The 18,939-nt window shown below is 43.1% G+C and overlaps 1 protein-coding gene and 1 long non-coding RNA gene across 3 annotated transcripts in view; one reads left to right on the forward strand and one right to left on the reverse strand.

Moving 5' to 3' along the window:
- Positions 1–18,939, reverse strand: part of LOC140917178 (uncharacterized) — a 32,352-nt gene that overhangs the window by 13,292 nt on the left and 121 nt on the right. The window lies entirely within an intron of this gene.
- The window catches only part of SLC7A14 (solute carrier family 7 member 14), a 64,554-nt gene continuing 64,061 nt past the window's right edge, over positions 18,447–18,939 (forward strand). The window contains exon 1 of one of the 2 annotated variants that reach the window (XM_073359405.2): positions 18,447–18,913. The gene's annotated coding sequence lies outside the window, so the exon portion shown is untranslated. The remainder of the gene's footprint in view (positions 18,914–18,939) is intronic. The other variant, XM_073359406.2, reaches the window with a different exon arrangement.

Consider the following 18,939-nt stretch of genomic DNA (forward strand, 5'->3'; position numbering starts at 1 on the left):
GAGTGCCGTCACCTAGCACAATACAAACACACTGATTTCAGATTAATATGTTATAATCTCCAGTGCTTGCTGTAAGAAATTTTTATTGTGCGTTGCAGTGAAATACCTCTAACTGGCAGAAATGCAAATAGAGACCAACACTATACACACTGGCTGAACATCTAGTTTTCACCTACAACAAAGAAAGGAACAAATTGGGTAAAAAAAATTGGGTAAAAATTAGGAATATTTATAAGGATCTATGATAATAACATAGCATTGTCATATGTTAATTGCTTGTGACAATGTATGTGTAAGAGATAATGATGAACATTATAAATTAGAGGTTCTCCCCATAACTGTGTGGTACATTATGCACCACCTCAGCTGATTAGATTGTTTTGCTTTGCCTTTACTGCTCCTGTATTTTATATACCCTGCCCTAGGTTTCTGCACACAGTTTCCACCCCTCAGCATATGGCCATTGATCTCAGGGGGATTCCACATGCTCACAGAACTCAGATGGCTGACTGGCAGGTCTACTTTTGATGTTCCAAAGGAAGAGCTCAAAGCCATTCAACTGTGCCTACCTTTCCTTTACTCTTCTAGCAGGTACATAACAGGGAGCTGCTCACTGCACAGCCAGCAGCCATGGAGCTGCTTTGAGAAGAAATGAAGCTTATGTAAATGAACATCATCTTTCTCTCTTTCTCCCACTCCTTGCTGGGTCCTGGAGATTATTGTAGACCTACAATAGAGAGAGGGATGGAAATGGGGTTCCATTCACCTCTGAACTGGAGCAGCAGACAATTTTTATGACAAGCAGTTAGTAGATACTTTATACAGACTAAGATAAGGGTAATCGAATCTCACGCTTCATGATGTAAGCTGATCTCTGATCTCTTAAGTCACGGAGGTAAACGTAGATCTCCCATTGTTTCCATTTAAAAACACACAAACAAAAACCTAAGCAGCACTGTGTATGTTTTCTATAGATAGTGAGAATGCACCAAGGATTAATCTGGTTTGTCTAATTTATGTTTTCATTTCTCATTTACAGCCTGAATGCATTAAGAAATTACTCACTCATTCCTCATGGTTTTTAATTGAAACCCATTTTCACTGTACTAAAAAAAAAAAAAATGCTTTTCAATTTTCTACATGCTCCTTATGGAGAAGGCTGCAGTGGCTGCTTGTTTAACCATGTTTCCAGCTCAATTTGTTACTAGTTATGTGATTTGGGAAACATCATCTGAAATAAAGGTTAACTTTTCACAACAGACATTAACTCATCCGCTGAAAATTCCCAGCTGATTTTTTTTGATGTGATTTTTTAAGAGGCAGCTTTGAAAAGGTGAAAAGTTAATCTACAGGACATAAATAAATAATAATATAATCAAAATCATAATGTGTCAGATCTAGCCCTGATGGAAGCAGGTGCAACTCCAGTGACTTCAATGGTTATACCCGGGATAAATTTGACCCATCCTCAGAAACCATTTCTTAAAATACCCTGCGCTTTTTTTTTCTCCAAGTATGAGATCCAGCTGAAGAGTTTAATTTAATTTGCATATTGGATAATTTCTCACCGCTATCTACACATTCTGGGGAAAAAATAACTCCCTGACGTCCTCAGCATTCCCTTTTTTCCCCCCCACTTACTTAAACATCAGTCTCTTACTGTTAACTGGCAGATGACATACGTAATGTAAGGTAAATTGCACGGAGATCCCCCAGAGCAAGATGCCACCCCTCCAAAGCCATATAAGCTCACCTGAAGTATATTTATAGCCATGATCTGCATCTCTGCTTTAGCATGCTAATGATTTGTCTTATTTGCCTCAATATACAAAAAAGAAGAAAAGGCACCATAAGTTTGTATTACTTTAAGTTATTAAAAGAAATACACAGCAACCTAAGATTTCATTTTTATAGATAAAACATCTGGCTCATTTAGTTATTTATTCTTCCAGCGCTTTAACGTGGCTGTGTAGTCGCGGCACCAGCACTGGGAGAGAGCTCTCCCAGCGCTATTAAAAAACCACCCCTACGGGAGTAGATACCAGTGCTGGTGCACTGTCTACATGGTCACTTTACAGCACTGAAACTTGCAGCGCTTGAGGGGGGTGTTTTTTCACACCCCTGAGCGAGAAAGTTGCAGCGCTGTAAAGTGGCCATGTAGACAAGGCCTCAGTCTCTACAGGCTTTTGGTCCCTATCTGTTAAAGGGGGATAACACCACCTGCCTAGGCTCAGGTGTGTTGTCAGAATACTTTCATTAGTGACTGAGAGGTGCTCAGACACTACAGAGATGAGGGCCTAAGTTGACAGAAATCGCAGGTGTGGATGCAAGGGGAAAGCAAATTCCAGAGCTGAGGAAGCAGCAACCACAGCCTTGTTCAAACTGACTTCAACACTTAACTTCCTTGTTTATTTTAAAACTCATTACCGATGCCAGACTGGCTGAGGTGGAGATTCATTTTCTGCTTATCCTCAACCATGTCAAGCAAGGGCAGCTGCAGTGTAAGCTTCTCCACGCTGCTGCACCAATGTGCCACAGCCCTTTTCTACAGGGATCATCTCCTTACCTAGGGTAATAGGGGCAGGCCACTTTTCCTTCTCATTCAATCTTTGGCCTCGCAACAAGGGTGACAATTGTGATAATCATTCTGTGATGTGGAAACCTATCCAAGAGGAACTAGACAGAGCAGCAATTCATTTCACATAAACCACTGTACGCCCATCACATGGTGATTTTTACTCACTACTGACCTGGGCTAGATACTGTCTGAACCAGTGGTCATGTAGTGAAGTGCTCTATGGCCTATTAACAGCCCCTTCAGCCATCCAGCTCCTTTATCTCTGATAATGATATAATGAATACTAAATGAAACTTAAACCTATGTTGCCAGAGGCTTTGATCTTATCAAGATCTCTCATAAGCTAAGCAGCATCAGACCAAGTCAGTTCTTGCATACTAGACCTCAGCCAATATGCCGTGGGTAATTCAATAGGTGAAACCGTTCTCCTTAATCAGTATTGAGCCCCTGACCCAGAGAAGTGGAGAGCCCTCTGTAGTATGTCCTAGCTGAATTTCAACTGTGAATTTACATTCAGGCTACCCAAAATTCCACAGTAGTTTCAACTGCATAAAATATCCTTCTCCTTCTGTCCTGAAATGTTGTTGTGCACTGTTTACACACATGCACATACACACACACACCCCTCAACAATAGGGAAAGTGATCATTTTACTGGAGCTTGTAAAATTACTAATTGCAAATAAACTATCAAAATAATATAGCCCTTTTAATCCCCCTCAATTCACAGACTCATCCTATTTTCTGAACAGGGATCCAGTGTTCTTAAGGACTTGCCGATTAGTTCATGCCAACAAATTTCAGCCTATGGGCTATTCACAAACCATTCACTTCTACTATTTTCTATTCATGGTGTGCGATTGGTTACTTGAGTCACACGCTAGTGTTTCTGCTTCCTGATTAGATATTTGAAAATTTTTACACTCAGAGAAAAATGAACAGCAAATGACCTCTTGTTTGCATGCAAAAACCAGGTGTTTGTTCAAACAGCTACTCCCCAAACACAGGTATTAACATCTTATCCCTGTAGGTATTTGCAAAAATAACTGGAGCTGAGTCAGCCATTCAAAATTCAAATCAGTGTTCCCAAACACATTTATTTACAGTATTCAACCAGCTTTACCCTGTACAAAAAATATGCTGAATGAGTTTAGTCTTCATATGAAAGGTGAAAAATAAACAATAAGTCTACATTAGTAATAATATTTGTGATAAAATCATTATTCTAAGGGCTAGCTTGTAAGTTGGATACACACTCATGCAGGGGAGTAAGAACTCACCGTATAGTCTTAGATTTACGACGTAGAACTTGTATCTGACTATGCAAGAGTATGGTGAGATACACACCACTTATTCTGGCCCCAGAGCAGCTAAGCAAGATGTGGGCAGGAATGGGTGGGTAATCGATAGACTCCACCCCCCAACATTCATTGGCCTATACAGATGAACCACTGTGAGGTAGAAGAGGGTAGTAATTTATTGGTAATATAGGCTAGCAATAAGTTACTACTGCCAGAAGCAAGGGGGAAGCAGGGAAGAATTGTAACTCACTGAACTACAATTTCCTCCCTGGGAGGCTGCTGGAGTGTGACAGCTATATGCTGCCACTTACTATGGGCTCACTGGAATGAGTCCTTGTGTCAAAACTGAGCCCTCAAGCATTACCACATTTTTAAACTAAAGGATTTACAGTAGCTACATTGATATCAGGGTGGAAAGATTCTCTCTGAAGTCATTGCTGACATCTGACAAGCTTCTGCTTAAATATCAACTCAAATGGTTCCCTCTAGAATTACACAGGTTTCCACAAGACATGAAACAATTACCAACTGCAGCAGAGCCATGAGCCACTTTCATATCATATGCAAGCTAAAAAAAGGAAATAGAATAATTTCCAGTGCATGCTGCAAAGTGGAAATTTGAAGCCTAATTCTCTGCCCATCTTTACTGATTATACAGATAACACTAAAATGATACGCAAAACAATCTTCTCTGGATGGAAAAATCATCAAACCTGCAGTGTACACAAGTACTTGCAGATAAATGCTGGTTTGGATAAACACTCAGTTGCCAGAATCCAGTGCTGCCATTAAACAATTACAGAATATGTTTTACATCAATTCAAATTTGATGTGAACCTCAGATTTTAGAATATTTTAAGTAACACACTGATTTGGTATTATGATTAAATTTCTCCCGGCTGTGACTCCACAGAACTCAATGGCATTACACCCCGGATGAATTTAGAACCAAAAACATATCCCATGCATCCTCCGCCAAACAAATCCTGAAAACCTCTAAGTGACAGATCAATGCAAAACCATTTAAATAAATACTGCCTGGCAGATTTGATACAACATTTGAAATGTGTTCATTAAAATAGAAAGAATAAATAGAACCTTTAAAAATCAGGGGGGGGTTAATTTAAGTGAAATGGTTTTTTACGTTGCATTGCACTAGTACCTAGGAGCCCAAGCAATGGACCAGGACCCCATCTCGCTAGGTGTTAAACAAACACCTCCTTGTGGGGTGTGCAACCCCAATTTTGCAACCCAGCATGTTGCAGGGGTGTGGGGGAGGTGAAACCAATTAATCTCTTTTAATTGTGCAAAATGTCAAACCAAAAGCAAGAAAATTAGATTTGCAAAGTTTTCACTTTAATTTATCTAAAATTATTGGTAAGAAAATGTTTGCTTTCTTTTTAATGTGTCCCTTTAAGCAGATTGTATGGTCCATGAAATCCAAAGCAGATTGCTGTAAGATCATTGGGAGTAGACTTGCATTAATAATTCCTTTAAGGGCATTATCCATAGCTACACAATTAGACAGAAGTGAGATAGTTCCTATAAGCTTCAAAAGTTGTGATGTTTATAGAAATCCTCCTTGTGGTCTGATACCTAAACTGAAAAGGAGTACTTGTGGCATCTTAGAGACTAACCAATTTATTTGAGCATAAGCTTTCGTGAGCTACAGCTCACTTCATAGGATGCATCTATTTATGCTCAAATAAATTGGTTAGTCTCTAAGATGCCACAAGTCCTCCTTTTCTTTTTGCGAATACAGACTAACACGGCTGTTACTCTGATACCTAAACTGTTAATTCTCAAATCAAATAAACATAAATGAACAAATTCTTCCCTCAGTTACACCATTGCAGTTCTAACTGAAGTCAGTGGGAGCTGAATACATATATCCAATGGTAGGATTTGGTCCACGTTTCACTTGATTAAAAAGTCTTCATTTGAAGGAGACGATTTGACATGTGTATATGTGACCGTTTTGACAGGTCATGTTTTTCTGCTACCATGAACAGAAACAATGAACCAATACATTAATATCAAACCATTTACTGAAGAAAACTGATATGCAACAAATAGACTCCTGCATTTTTTAAAGCTGTTTTTGTGCCTAAGGAAAAAGAAGGTATCTGATCTTTTAAATTACACTCTGCAGCATCATAACATTGACTCATTTAATCCCCCCCTAATTCTTGCTCTCTTTAAGCAGCCACTATATCCTAGCTTCCTCAAAACATTTATCCGCATCCCTGCTGCACTCTGAGTCTGAATACATGTGGGAGAGTCAAGCTGGAAAATATGATGCTTTTTTTATATAACTACCAGGCTGCACCAGCTCCTTCCCGAGACTACCCAGCCCTACAGATTCTGGTGATAAGTGAGATCACGTCCCCCCCTCATATCCACCTCATCCACATCACATGATGCAGACATTCAGGTTCATATTGCACTGGCCATTATCTGAACTTGCCCTTAGCTTAACTCAGATGTTTATATGGTGCAGGAAGAGCAGTACTGAAGGTGACTGCTATCTTACTCCAGGGCCACCACTCATTTAAACACACATCACCAGCTCCCCTCCAGATATGAAAGAGGCCAAAATAAATACTATAAATGGACCTGAACTGTACATTTGGATCTGAAGCTGAAGTTCAGGCATGTTTGGATGAAGAATCCCTTCTCCAAGTAATGTGATATGGTAGCCTCAACACAGGAGTGGAGTCAGGGGATCTGGGGTAAAACCCTGGCCCCAATGAAGTCAATGGTAAAATTCCCACTGAAATCAATGGGGCCAGGGATTCACCTGGTTTCTATTAATAGCTCTGTCTCTTAGCCTCTCTTTCTCTGTCAGTAAAATGGGGGTGACAATGCTGACCCACATTTGTAAGGCACTTTGAGATCTCCAGATGCACAGTGCTGTATAACACTGTGCTAAATATTATTAACATAGGGAAAGCCATTTAACAGACGACACTTAACACAGTGCTAACCAACTGCAGCCTCCGATAAGAACATAAAACAGCTCATTTTAAACTACCCTGTACTCAGCCTACAAATCTAGAGAGGAGCCCAGGTGCTGTAACACTGAATGTAGCATTCTCCCTTTCCTCTTACAGAATACAGTAGTACATCACTTCATCCGGGTGTGGCAGACAGGCTGTGTCACCGCAAGTCTCCTCAGTCTCCGTGGTCCTATGAATACTAGCGTCTGTCACACAAAGGGCATCTGGTCATGATTTCTGAGTCATCTTTTAAGACAGGGTTGATCCTAACCTTTTCTCTGCATAGGTCTGATCTCCATTTCCTCTATGCAGCTGAGCCTCTTGCTATTGCAGGTTTAAAATGCACATAAAAAAAAGCAAACAGTCTGTCAAAGATTCTGCTCACCGAGGATGGATCAACCCTTTCCATTGCCTTGAGTCAAGACTAAATATGTTGTCCAACATCCACCCCAGCTAGGGGCAAGTAGTTAAAAAAATAACAAAAAAAAAAAACCCACAAGCCTGTAGCTGAGTAGTTTTTTGCTGCCAAATATAGCAGACAGATCTAATATCCCTGTGCATCGCATAAAGCCACAGAACACAGCATCCAAGTGACCAGAGAGTCATAACAAAATTAATGGCAGAGTCAAAAGGAAGCAAAAACCATCTATGTATTTCATGTGTTTCCTATATCACTCTTTCTCTGATTCCTGGGAGTTGCCCCTTCCTCCATTGTTGGCCTTGACCCTGGCCGTCCCCAGAATGGGCCTTCGAGCCACACTCCCCCAGACATGCCCGTAATTAAGCTTCGAAGAATTAGATTCTTCTTGGTAAAAGTGGGTAAACATTGATTTCACTGCACACACACACACACACAAACTGTTGAAAATATTTTGATAATAATCAAAATTTACATACATGCGAAGAAAGAAAAATGTTGCTTGAAAATGCATTAGAGTTTGATTTAAGGATGTTTACCTTGTATATTTTGACATGTGATGTTGACAGTTTATGTTTTAATTAACATTTATGAAGCTTTAACTTTTTGAATCTCAACATCTGCTGTTATTCAATAATTATTGTCTGACCCCATGATAATTTTCCAAACCTGTGAAAATTCAAAATAGATAAAAAATAGGGAAAATGCTTAAAATGAATGTCATTATTATTCATCAAAATTATATTTTAAAAAAATCCAATTTTGCCAAGCCTGCCCATAACACAGCTACATACAGCATACAGCGAAAAGAAAAGGAGTACTTGTGGCACCTTAGAGACTAACAAATTTATTTGAGCATAAGCTTTCGTGAGCTACAGCTCACTTCATCAGATGCATTCAGTGGAAAAATACATTCAGTGGAAAATACAGTGAGGAGATTTATATACATAGAGAAGATGAAACAATGGGTGTTACCATACACACTGTAACAAGAGTGATCACTTAAGGTGAGCTATTACCAGCAGGAGAATGGGGGAGGGGAGGAGGAGGGAACTTTTTGTAGTGATAATCAAGGTGGGCCATTTCCAGCCGTTGACAAGAACATCTGAGGAACAGTGGGGGGTGGGGGAAATAAACATGGGGAAATAGTTTTACTTTGTGTAATGACCCATCCACTCCCAGTCTTTATTCAAGCCTAAGTTAACTGTATCCAGTTTGCAAATTAATTCCAATTCATTATACCAAAAGGACTGAAGGTAAAAAATCCATTACAATCTACATACCACACAGACTATGCTGACAGCTTGTGCCACACGCTCTCAAAGAAACTGCAGAACCACCTGATCAACATCCTCTACAGCACACGGAAAGATTAAGAATGAGCTCTCAAAACTGGATACTCTTCCAACGAGAGACTGCTATATTGGAATTAATTTGCAAACTGGATACAATTAACTTAGGCTTGAATAAAGACTGGGAGTGGATGGGTCATTACACGAAGTAAAACTATTTCCCCATGTTTATTTCCCCCACCCCGCACTGTTCCTCAGATGTTCTTGTCAACGGCTGGAAATGGCCCACCTTGATTATCATTACAAAAGGTCCCCCCCCCCCCGCTCTCCTGCTGGTAATAGCTCACCTTAAGTGATCCCTCTTGTTACAGTGTGTATGGTAACACCCATTGTTTCATGTTCTCTATGTATATAAATCTCCTCGCTGTATTTTCCACTTTATGCATCCGATGAAGTGAGCTGTAGCTCACGAAAGCTTATGCTCAAATAAATTTGTTAGTCTCGAAGGTGCCACAAGTACTCCTTTTCTTTTTGTTACTATGAAGGCAGCCATCTGGTCTCTATTCAAAGGCATAGCTATCTGGACTTTGCAACAGATGTCCAGAAGCTACTGCTATTCATTGAATTATCCTGCTGAGTAAGTTTTGGGCCAAATTAGTGTAAGAACATTTGTCAAACTAGTGGCCTGACTCATCAAACATAAAGAATCAGTCACTGGCATTCTAATTGCTTCTGATCATTTCTTCACAGTGATTGCATAATAAATGATTTCTGCATAAACAGATCGGTGCTCATGGAGTGAATGCACTGCACTAATAGACAGTTCTCTCTAAAAATGTCAATCTTTCCTCAGAGCAAATCAACACTAGCCAAGTGTAAGCGGGGGAATAGTTCCGCTATTGTGGGGAACTTTCCTGGCTTCTGCACTACCCCGGTGAAGTGGGCTAGCGAAAGGATCTGAGTCCTCGCTCCCACTTCCTTTACCCAATGGCCTCCCTGCCCTTGAGGGCTCCCCTTCCACTCTCCTGTCTGGCAGAGTCCTTGTAGCGCCAACAAGGCTGGGCCCAGGATTCCTGGGTGGCTCGACCCCCAACCCTGCTGTGGTCACCTAGGACAGGGGCAAGGGTGTCCCCACTCCGGGGTACTCTCTCTGCACTCGGCACTTCTCTGACCCCCGGACCATTACATACAATTTAAAGCAAATGCAAGTTATTTAATCAACAATTAATTTTAAAAAGAATAAGGAAAAATGGGAAAGGTTAAAGGAAACACATCAACCCACTCTGTGGCAGGGAACATCACAAACAGTGTCTTCGGAATGTCAGGGCAGTTCCCAGTCTCTTCCTTGTAAGTCCCAGGCCTTCTTCTCAGGCCCTGGCTGTGCTGCAGGGTTGCTGTGGGTTGGACACTCGCTCTGGTGGTGGCCACATGCTCTCAGGCTCTAAGTGGTAGGAGTCGGACCCTTCTTCTCAGTGTTGCCCCCCTATTGCTTGTGTAAGGGGACTGTTGCCCCTGAATATTAGTAAGGGGGCAACAGTCCCCTTACACAAGCAATAGGGGGCAGGTCCTGTATGTTTTAAATGAAATGCAAATTAAGAATGTGATTGAGTTTGTACTTTCAAACCTGCTTTTTCTAGTGGTAATTACTTGCAGGAAGCAAGTAGTGGATACTTGCAACGAGGTAGCGTGATAGATAGCAATTATAAATAATAAGGCATTAGCATCATTATTAACAAAAAGTCCATGGCTTTCTCATGTTTGTGGCCAAAGGAGCTCAGAGGTGAAATCCTGACCCCACTGAAGCCAATGGCAAAACTCCCATTGACTTCCAGGAGGGCAGGATGCCACCCCAGATGACTGGACACTACGTAATATGATCACATATATGCTATCTTGGGCTGCTGAAGTTTCTCCCTTAGCTCACTAAGAATAGATCCAATAGCATTGTAAGACAGCCGGTAACCTGGTATTCAGTCTCACTAATAACTCTTCCCATAATATTATTATTAGGTTTTATATTCAGTTTAATTGTAGACCCTTTCAAAGCACTTGAATAGATGAGAAAATATTTAAGATGCCTCTTCTGCTTTTCAGATAAATATCAACTGGCTTATTAAGGCTGGCAATAAAAAAGAAAATACCAGACCTGTACTATTCACCCATTTAGACAATAAAATGCCCAGAGCAATCTCCCTCAGATGCTGTTGACTTGCATATTTATACTACTTTGCATTTATATGGCACTTTATCCATTCATAGCTTGGAACAGTCACTCTCTCACTAATCCTCATAAGATAATAAAGGAAGTATTATTATTCTTCCCATTTTACAGATGAGGAAATGAGGTGGAGAATGTAATGGCTTGTCTACACAGGGACATCTTGGAAAATTAATCCAAATTGACTAAAAGTTTGAATTTCAGAATTAAAGTGGCCTTAATTTGTTTTAGTTTAATTTATCCCATTACCACCAATCCACTTACATAGAAGGCCACTTTAATTCTGGATAAATGTGCTAACACTGGGTTTTAATACATTTTAACTAATCCACTTCAAATTCACACCTTCAGTTATTTTGGATTAATTTTCCTGGATGTCCCCATGTAGACAAGCCGTAAGAAACTTGCCCATGGTCATACAGAGATTCAGTGGCAGAGTCAGAACTTGCTAACTCCCAACCCTCTGCTCAGTCCTCCCAACCATGCTCCCTGAATCGTCTCCCAAAAAAAACACACGCATACACACACACCTGTAATGATCTGTTTACATTTCTGCCTGTTGTTTTGTCATCTTGCCTTCCTCTGTGCTGCAGTCCTGATCCCAAATCGCCCTTTCCCGCGCTATTTCTGCCTTGTCCTCTGCTGTATATTTGCACAGACGCTATTACATAGCATGGATGATTCCTTGTGGCTAAGTGTGCAGGCTTCATTCAAACAGAGTGGATAAATATTTACTATGGCAGCCCTGATATCATTTATATTGAGGACAAAAAGGTTGCAATCAAGTATGGAATAAGTGGCAACCTCTGCAGTGATGTTTTCACCACCCTATCAAAATCAGTGGGGTTAGATGGGGTGTAAATTGTCACAAGGCCTGGCCCCATGGTTGAACTATTTCTCTGTGCTCATTTAAAATGTCTCATGAGAATATGTTCAAGCGGTGCAAATGTGTCTGTGCTGAAACAGATATTATGGGGGTGGGTGGCAGTATAAAAACCAACAGTCAGAGAGGGTTCTTCATGGAGCACCTTTCCCCAACCTACTTTCAAAGCACACGGGGTGATTGCAATTCTGTGGGAACAGAGCACTTAACTCATTTAGGCTTCTTTGAAACTCCCAGCCAAAATATGCTTTGAGATCTGGGAATGTAAAGAAATCTACATGTGCTGAATATTGGTATTTTAGAAGACACTGCCACCATGAGTGGGCACCCACAGGAGCAGGTCTCAAATCCCAATGCAAAACTCCCCCAACCTCCAGTTTATTTATAATAAGGTAGAAGAGCATTTCATTCAACCTGGAACTGGGAGTAGATCAGAGTTAATGTTATTAGGCCATTCCTTGCATCAGGCTTCGCCAGAAAGAAGCGGGAGGTGAGGCAGGCCAGGACAGTAGCAAAGGGATTATCAGGGCATCGAGTTCTGAGACTGGTCTGGATTATGAATGGTTGAAGAAAACAACTCTAAGGCACATGGAATTGAGAGGAGCTGTCACCAAAAGAGAAAAAATATCAGTGGAGTTCAACAGAGAGAGCTCAATGAACAGAGAGGTGAGCCAATATGGAGCGGCCGGTCAGCTTTGATGCTGACAGGTAAATCAAAGCAACCACTCCAAGGTAGAGAGAGCAGGATGAAGTAATCAGGGCTAGGCCTTGGATTGAGGAATTTCCTTCAGGGAAAGAGGCTCTGGGAAGCGAGGATATCGAAAGGCCTTGAGGAGGTAGAAGGTAAACATACTAAGATAATTTGTGTGGCCCTAAATTAATAAAACAAGTAAATAATCCAGAGAGTTGATGGTACTGAGAGATGTAAAAAGATTAGAATTGTTCAATTATGGAGCAGATGAAAAGGGACATGATAGAGGTAAACAAAATAATGAATGAAGGAGAGAACATTAACTGGATGTTCAGGTTTATCCTTATTCAATGTCACAATATAAGAACAAGGGGGCCCCCACCCCCATGAAATTAAAAAGGCAATATGGTTAAACCTGATAAACAAAAAGAAAAAATGTGTGGTTAGCCTTTGGAACTCACTGCCACAAGGTGTTATTGAGGCCAAAGAGTTTAGTAGAATTCAAAACAAGAATTAGACATTTTCAGTGAATGGGAAAAATATTATCCACTGTTACAGTAGGTATGATAAAAATGTATAAGAGAAATCATACTGCAGGACATAAACTGCTGACTACCTGGGGTTAAGAGTAAACTTCTGCCATAGGCATATTATTGCATAATTGGCCATTATGGGAATTCTTGTATCTTCCGCTGAAGGATCTTTTACTGACCACTCTCTGAGCCAGAAAGTTGGACTAGAGGGACCATTGGTCTGAGCTAGCATGGACATTCTTATCTGCCTGACGGAGCCAAATGTAGTTTATGGACCACTGCAGCCTTGAGAGGCAGCCAGAGAAATTCTAGCTTCCAAAGAAATTTGAAGTGAAAAAACTAGAGGAATTCAAAATTTGAATCAGGAAGATCTTAACTGGGCCTCAGATCTCAGACAAAGCCCTCACCCCTTCAACAGCATACGGTGGTGGTGTGGATAGCTAGTCACAGCTAGTGTGGGTTGAAACACTGGCAAAGATACAGGAAACAGACAAGGAACTGAGTGGCAATAGAGAGACTGGAGAACTGCTATGCAACAGAGTGAAAGCAATGGGAGAGAGCAGGCACAGAAGGACTAGGATTAAAAATGATCAGATATTGGACAATGATCCGTAACTCACATGTTATATGGTTTTGGCCCTAAAATGTATAGAATGGTCTCTCTTTTTAGACTTCAACCAAACTGTAACATACCAAGCTGAAATGTACCAAAGGTGAAAAAAGTATACTGTTACCAAGAGGCCTTCTGAGGCCATAATTCTGCTCTCTGTTACATGAGCCTAAATCTAGAGAAATTTAGTTAAACTCAGTGGAATTACTCTGGCTTTATACTCAGGGAAACTCAGAGCAGAATGTGGCCTGAATTGGTGACAATAACATAATCTTTGAAGAAATACATACCCTAGTAGCACTTAGTCACACACTGAGCAGCCACAAAGGAATCGGACATGAGCATAAAAGGCACACCATGAGCTATAATCCACAACACCGCTAGAAGTGCTGCATATTGATACAGAGTACCAAGAGAAGGAGTAAAATTCATTCACTTGGATTTGCTCCTCTCCTGCTTTACCCTAGTCTGAGCAGAAGCAGCGAAGTGTAACTGACAAGATCAGGGATCAGCAATTGTATACAGTCTATTTTCTCTTTCTTGTCCACACACTGAGCAAAACAGCTGGGGCAGGAGGGATGCATTAAAAGGAGGTGTAAGTATGAACAATAAACAAACAGGAAGGGACGCAACATAGAATGGGAGAGCAAGGGAAACAACAGAGACGCAGAAAGAGTGGCAACTCCAGCTCTGAAGTTTGCTCTAGTGCAACCAAAGAATAAGGGAGAGAACAAAATCCACCAGTGTTTGCAAAATTGCCAGTTGTGAGTGGGCTAATTTGTGTTCCACACTTCTCTGCATCTTGATCTCACAGGTTTTGGTAGTGCTGCAGGAAAGGAATGATTCGTGTCACTCAGTGATGACGTCTCCAGCTGACCAAGTGGCCTGAAAGGGAATCCTGCCTAGTGTTCCGTAGTTGGGTGGCTGAAATATGAATCTTTGAGGGTTTGGGGAATGGGAGATAAAGCCAGGAAGAAGAGGGGGAATTTCAGGACTGATGAAGGGAGACATGAGCTGTGGGATTGGTGGGGGGTTGTGAAATAATGGCCTTCACTTGAACAGCCCAGGGAATACTGCTCAGTTGATGGTGTTACAACCTGTAAAACCACGAGAAAGCTGTATCTATAGCCAGTGGATCATGTAGCATAATTGCTGAGAGCCACTGGCACTAAGTCAGCCTCCAGCAGGTCTTATTCAGCCAGGGAAGGGCCTGGCTTCCCAAAGGGAGGTGAGGCAGAAAGGCCACATTCTTGGGTTTACTGATGAATTATTTTTCTTTCAGAGTTTGGAGGAAGAAGAGCAAGTCCTCTCCACTTCCTTATCTCTGGCACCACTCCAACATATGTGGCTGGGAATGGACAACATTACACTTCAGAGCATTTTGATGCAAACTGAAATTTGTAAACATTCCCAAAGTACAAAGGGGATTGAATAGAGTGTGAGATCTATAAAATTATGCAGGGTGTGGGGAAAGTGAATAAGGAATTGTTATTTACCCCTTCATATAACACAAGAACAAGGGGTCACCCAATGAATAGGCAGCAGGTTTAAAGCAAGCATAAGGACGTGCTTCTTCTCACTATGCACAATTAACTTGTGGAACTCATTGCCGGGGATGTTGTGAAGGCCAACACTATTACTGGGTTCAAAAAAGAATTAGATAAGTTCATGGAGGATAGGGTCCATCAGTGGCTCTTAGCCAAAATGGTCAGAGATACAACCCCAAGCTCTAGGTGTCCCTAAGCCTCTGACTGCCTGATGATGGGACCCAACAACAGGGGATGGATCACTTGATAATTGACCTGTTCTGTTCATTCCCTTTGAAGTCTCTGGCATTGGCCACTGTTGTAAGACAGGATACTGGGCTAGATGGACCATTGGGCTGACCCAGTATGGCCGTTCTTATGTTCTGCTCCTCTTCCCAGCATCAGCACTGATCCTCATCTTAGATTTTAGGTCAAAATGGCAAGGCTATGAATAATGGAAAGTAGAAGTTTATGGAGAGACCCGAGGAGAGTGGAGACAACTCAGTTCAAAAATTAGATCAAGAAAAGTGCAAAAGGAAATATTAGAGAGAAGCTTGAGCCATAACCCTAAATACCCCCATTATAAAAATAAAGGGAAGGGTAACTATCTTTCTGTATACAGTGCTATAAAATCCCTCCTGGCCAGAGGCAAAACCCTTTCACCTGTAAAGGGTTAAGAAGCCAAGATAACCTCGCTGGTACCAGACCAGATCAGGAATGCAGACTCAGAACTTCTGTAAAGTTAGTAAGTAATCTAGCTAGAAATGCGTTAGATTTCCTTTTGTTTAATGGCTGGTAAAATAGTTGTGCAGAATGGAATGTATATTCCTGTTTTTGTGTCTTTTTGTAACTTAAGGTTTTGCCTGGAGGGATTCTCTGTGTTTTGAATCTGATTACCCTGTAAGGTATTTACCATCCTGATTTTACAGAGGTGATGCTCTTACCTTTTCTTTCATTAAAATTCTTCTTTTAAGAACCTGATTGATTTTTCATTGTTCTTAAGATCCAAAGGTTTGGGTCTGTGTTCAACTGTACAAATTGGTGAGGATTTTTATCAAGCCTTCTCCAGGAAAGGGGGTGTAGGGCTTGGGGGGATATTTGGGGGAAGACGTCTCCAAATGTGCTTGTTCCCTGTTCTTTGTTTAACACGCTTGGTGGTGGCAGCATACGGTTCAAGGACAAGGCAAAGTTTGTACCTTGGGGAAGTTTTTAAACTAAGCTGGTAAGAAAAAGCTTAGGGGGTCTTTCATGCAGGTCCCCACACCTGTACCCTAGAGTTCAGAGTGGCGAAGGAATCTTGACACCTCCAAATGTGGAAGTGTTCAAAATATAATTTTGCATATGGCCCTTTCATCACCATACAGCTAAGGGTAGTCTAGAATTCCTCCTCACCTATAAGGGGTTAAGAAGCTCAAATAACCTGGTTGGCACCTGACCAAAAGGACCAATGGGGAAAGAAGATACTTTCAAACCTTGGGGGTGGGGGGAAGGTTTTGTTTTGGTGTGTTCTCTTGGGAAGCAGAGAAGCATCAGGCCAGAAAACTCCTTTTCCTATAAACCATCCTAAAAGTCGCTCATATTACAAATTGTAAGTAAAAGACAGGCAAAGCATGTTAGATTATCTTTTGTTCTGCTTGTGAATTTTTCCTTTGCTGGAGGGAGGTTTATTGCTGTTTTTTGTAACTTTGAAACTAAGCCGAGAGGAAGCTCTGCTGTGTTTTTGAATCTTTTGTTACCCTGTAAAGTTATTTTTTGTCCTCATTTTACAGAGGTGATTTTTACGTTTTTAAAAAATAAAATGCTTCTTTTAAGAACCTGACTGATTTCTCTATTGTCCTAAGACCCAGGGGTTTGGGTCTGTGATCACTTTGTAACAAATTGGTTAGGATGTTATTCTCAAGCCTCCCCAGGAAAGGGGGTGTAAGGGCTTGGGGGGATATTTTGGGGGAATAGGAACTCCACGTGGTCCTTTCCCTGATTCTTTGTTAAATCACTTGGTGGTGGCAGCGTACCGTCCAAGGGCAAAAAATTGTGCCTTGGGGAAGTTTTAACCTGGGCTGGTAGAAATAAGCTTACGGGGTCTTTCATGCAGGTCCCCACATCTGTACCCTAGAGTTCAGAGTGGGAAGGGAACCCTGACAGGCCCCTAACTTTAAAATAGATAAATAGATAATAAAGTAGCAGCAGACTTGCTAAACCTCTTCATGTACTACAGGCACCAGAGGTGACAAAGACACATTTGGCCAGTTGCTACACAAACAGCAGAAGCAGGGAATGGGCGACAGGGGATGGATCACTTGATGATCATCTGTTCTTTTCAGTCCCTCTGAAGCACTTGGCATTGGCCACTGTGGGAAGACAGGATACTGCGCTCGATGGTCCTCTGGTCTAACCCAGTTTGGCCATACTTATGTTCTTATGTTCACCAAACATTTCCCCAGGTTTGAGGTGTTCAAAATCTTGATCTGAGTTGTCTACTTTTAGCCAATCTCTAGGAAGTACATTTTATAGCCCATTTTTCAATTGCAAGCTAATTTGGAAAAGGCTCTTTCTGCAGCAGGCTATGGGATTTCCTCTACCATAGTTGTCATGCCAGACCCATCACACCTTGGCAGCTATGGAAAACTGCAGTCCTTACCCAGGAGATCCTCCATTGATTTCAGTGGGAGTTTACACTACATACCTGCAGGATTTAGCCCTAAATATCTACGTGTGTGGGGAAATGTATCAGGCATTAGTTCTCACTGGCATTTTCAGCGGAATCGGATGCTGCCCAGACACTTGTGATTGGAGTGGGGGAAATGATGAATGGCCATTTTCGTGGGAAGAGATGATACAGGGCGTAGCGCTGGCTTGGTAGGGGCACTCTACAACCCTGAGTGATGACACGGCTCACTCCTGGGCTAGGAGGTTGGCCCACAAGAGGGGGTGAGCGGAGAAATCGGAGATCGGAGCGTGACTCAGAGACAAGTAAAACTCCTGGACCTGTTCCCTTCTGCCCTCCTCCCAGCCCCATCGCCAGGCTTCACCCAGGCGGATGGGGTGGGGACAGAGGCAGGAGTACGCCCCCTTGCAGACTCCCACTAGATGGGAATCAACTGGGATTCCCAGCCCCCACCGCGCGGGTGGCTCAGGCAGGGACTCCCACCCCCACGCCCCTGGAGATGGGGGGCTAAGCAGGGGGACCCCAGGGGAGGCTCCGGGGCCGCCCACGAGGGCAGCAGGCTGGTCCCCCGGGCCCAGAGCCCCCAGGAACCCTTCACCCAGCGCTGCAGCTGCGGCTCCGCGGGGGCGCCGGCTGCACCACGCCTGGGGCGGCGGGCGGCTCCGCCGGCGCTCCCCGGATCACGTGGCGGCGGCGGGGCGGGGCGGGGCGGGGCGGCGCAGGGGCTGGGGAGCGCTGAATAATTGAGGCGCTGCAGCGCCCGGCCTCCCGCTCCCTGCTGGCCGGCGAGAGGCGGACTGGAGCTGCCGGTGCGGTAGGTGGCCCCCCGCCCGCGGGAGTGAGGAGCGGCTAACGCCCCTCTCCAGCCGCCTGCAGCCTCCTCCAGCCCGGGCGGCGCTGTGCAAGCCCGGCCCCCTCCCCGCCTCTCCCCTGGATTCCCCCCCCCCCGCCCCGCTGGTTGCGAGGGCAGCAGGAGCTCGGAGCTGCAAACCTGCCGTTCCTAGCCGCCCCCCCGCGCCCCCTGCTCCAGCCGAGCTCATCCTCGGGCTCCTTGAGCTGCGGGTGCTGCAACCCCCCCCCCCCCCCCCCGCAGCCCCAGCCGGGCTCAGCTCCCGCATCCTCCTCCGGAGACAGCCCGGAGCTGCCAGCCCGCCCCGCGCCAGCTGGGCTGAGTCGAGCTCCTGCGTCCTCCTCCAGTGGGTGAGTGCTGCTGAGCCCCCTGGGCA

Source organism: Lepidochelys kempii, chromosome 9 (genome assembly GCF_965140285.1).
Source record: "Lepidochelys kempii isolate rLepKem1 chromosome 9, rLepKem1.hap1, whole genome shotgun sequence".
Lineage (NCBI taxonomy): Eukaryota > Metazoa > Chordata > Testudines > Cheloniidae > Lepidochelys > Lepidochelys kempii.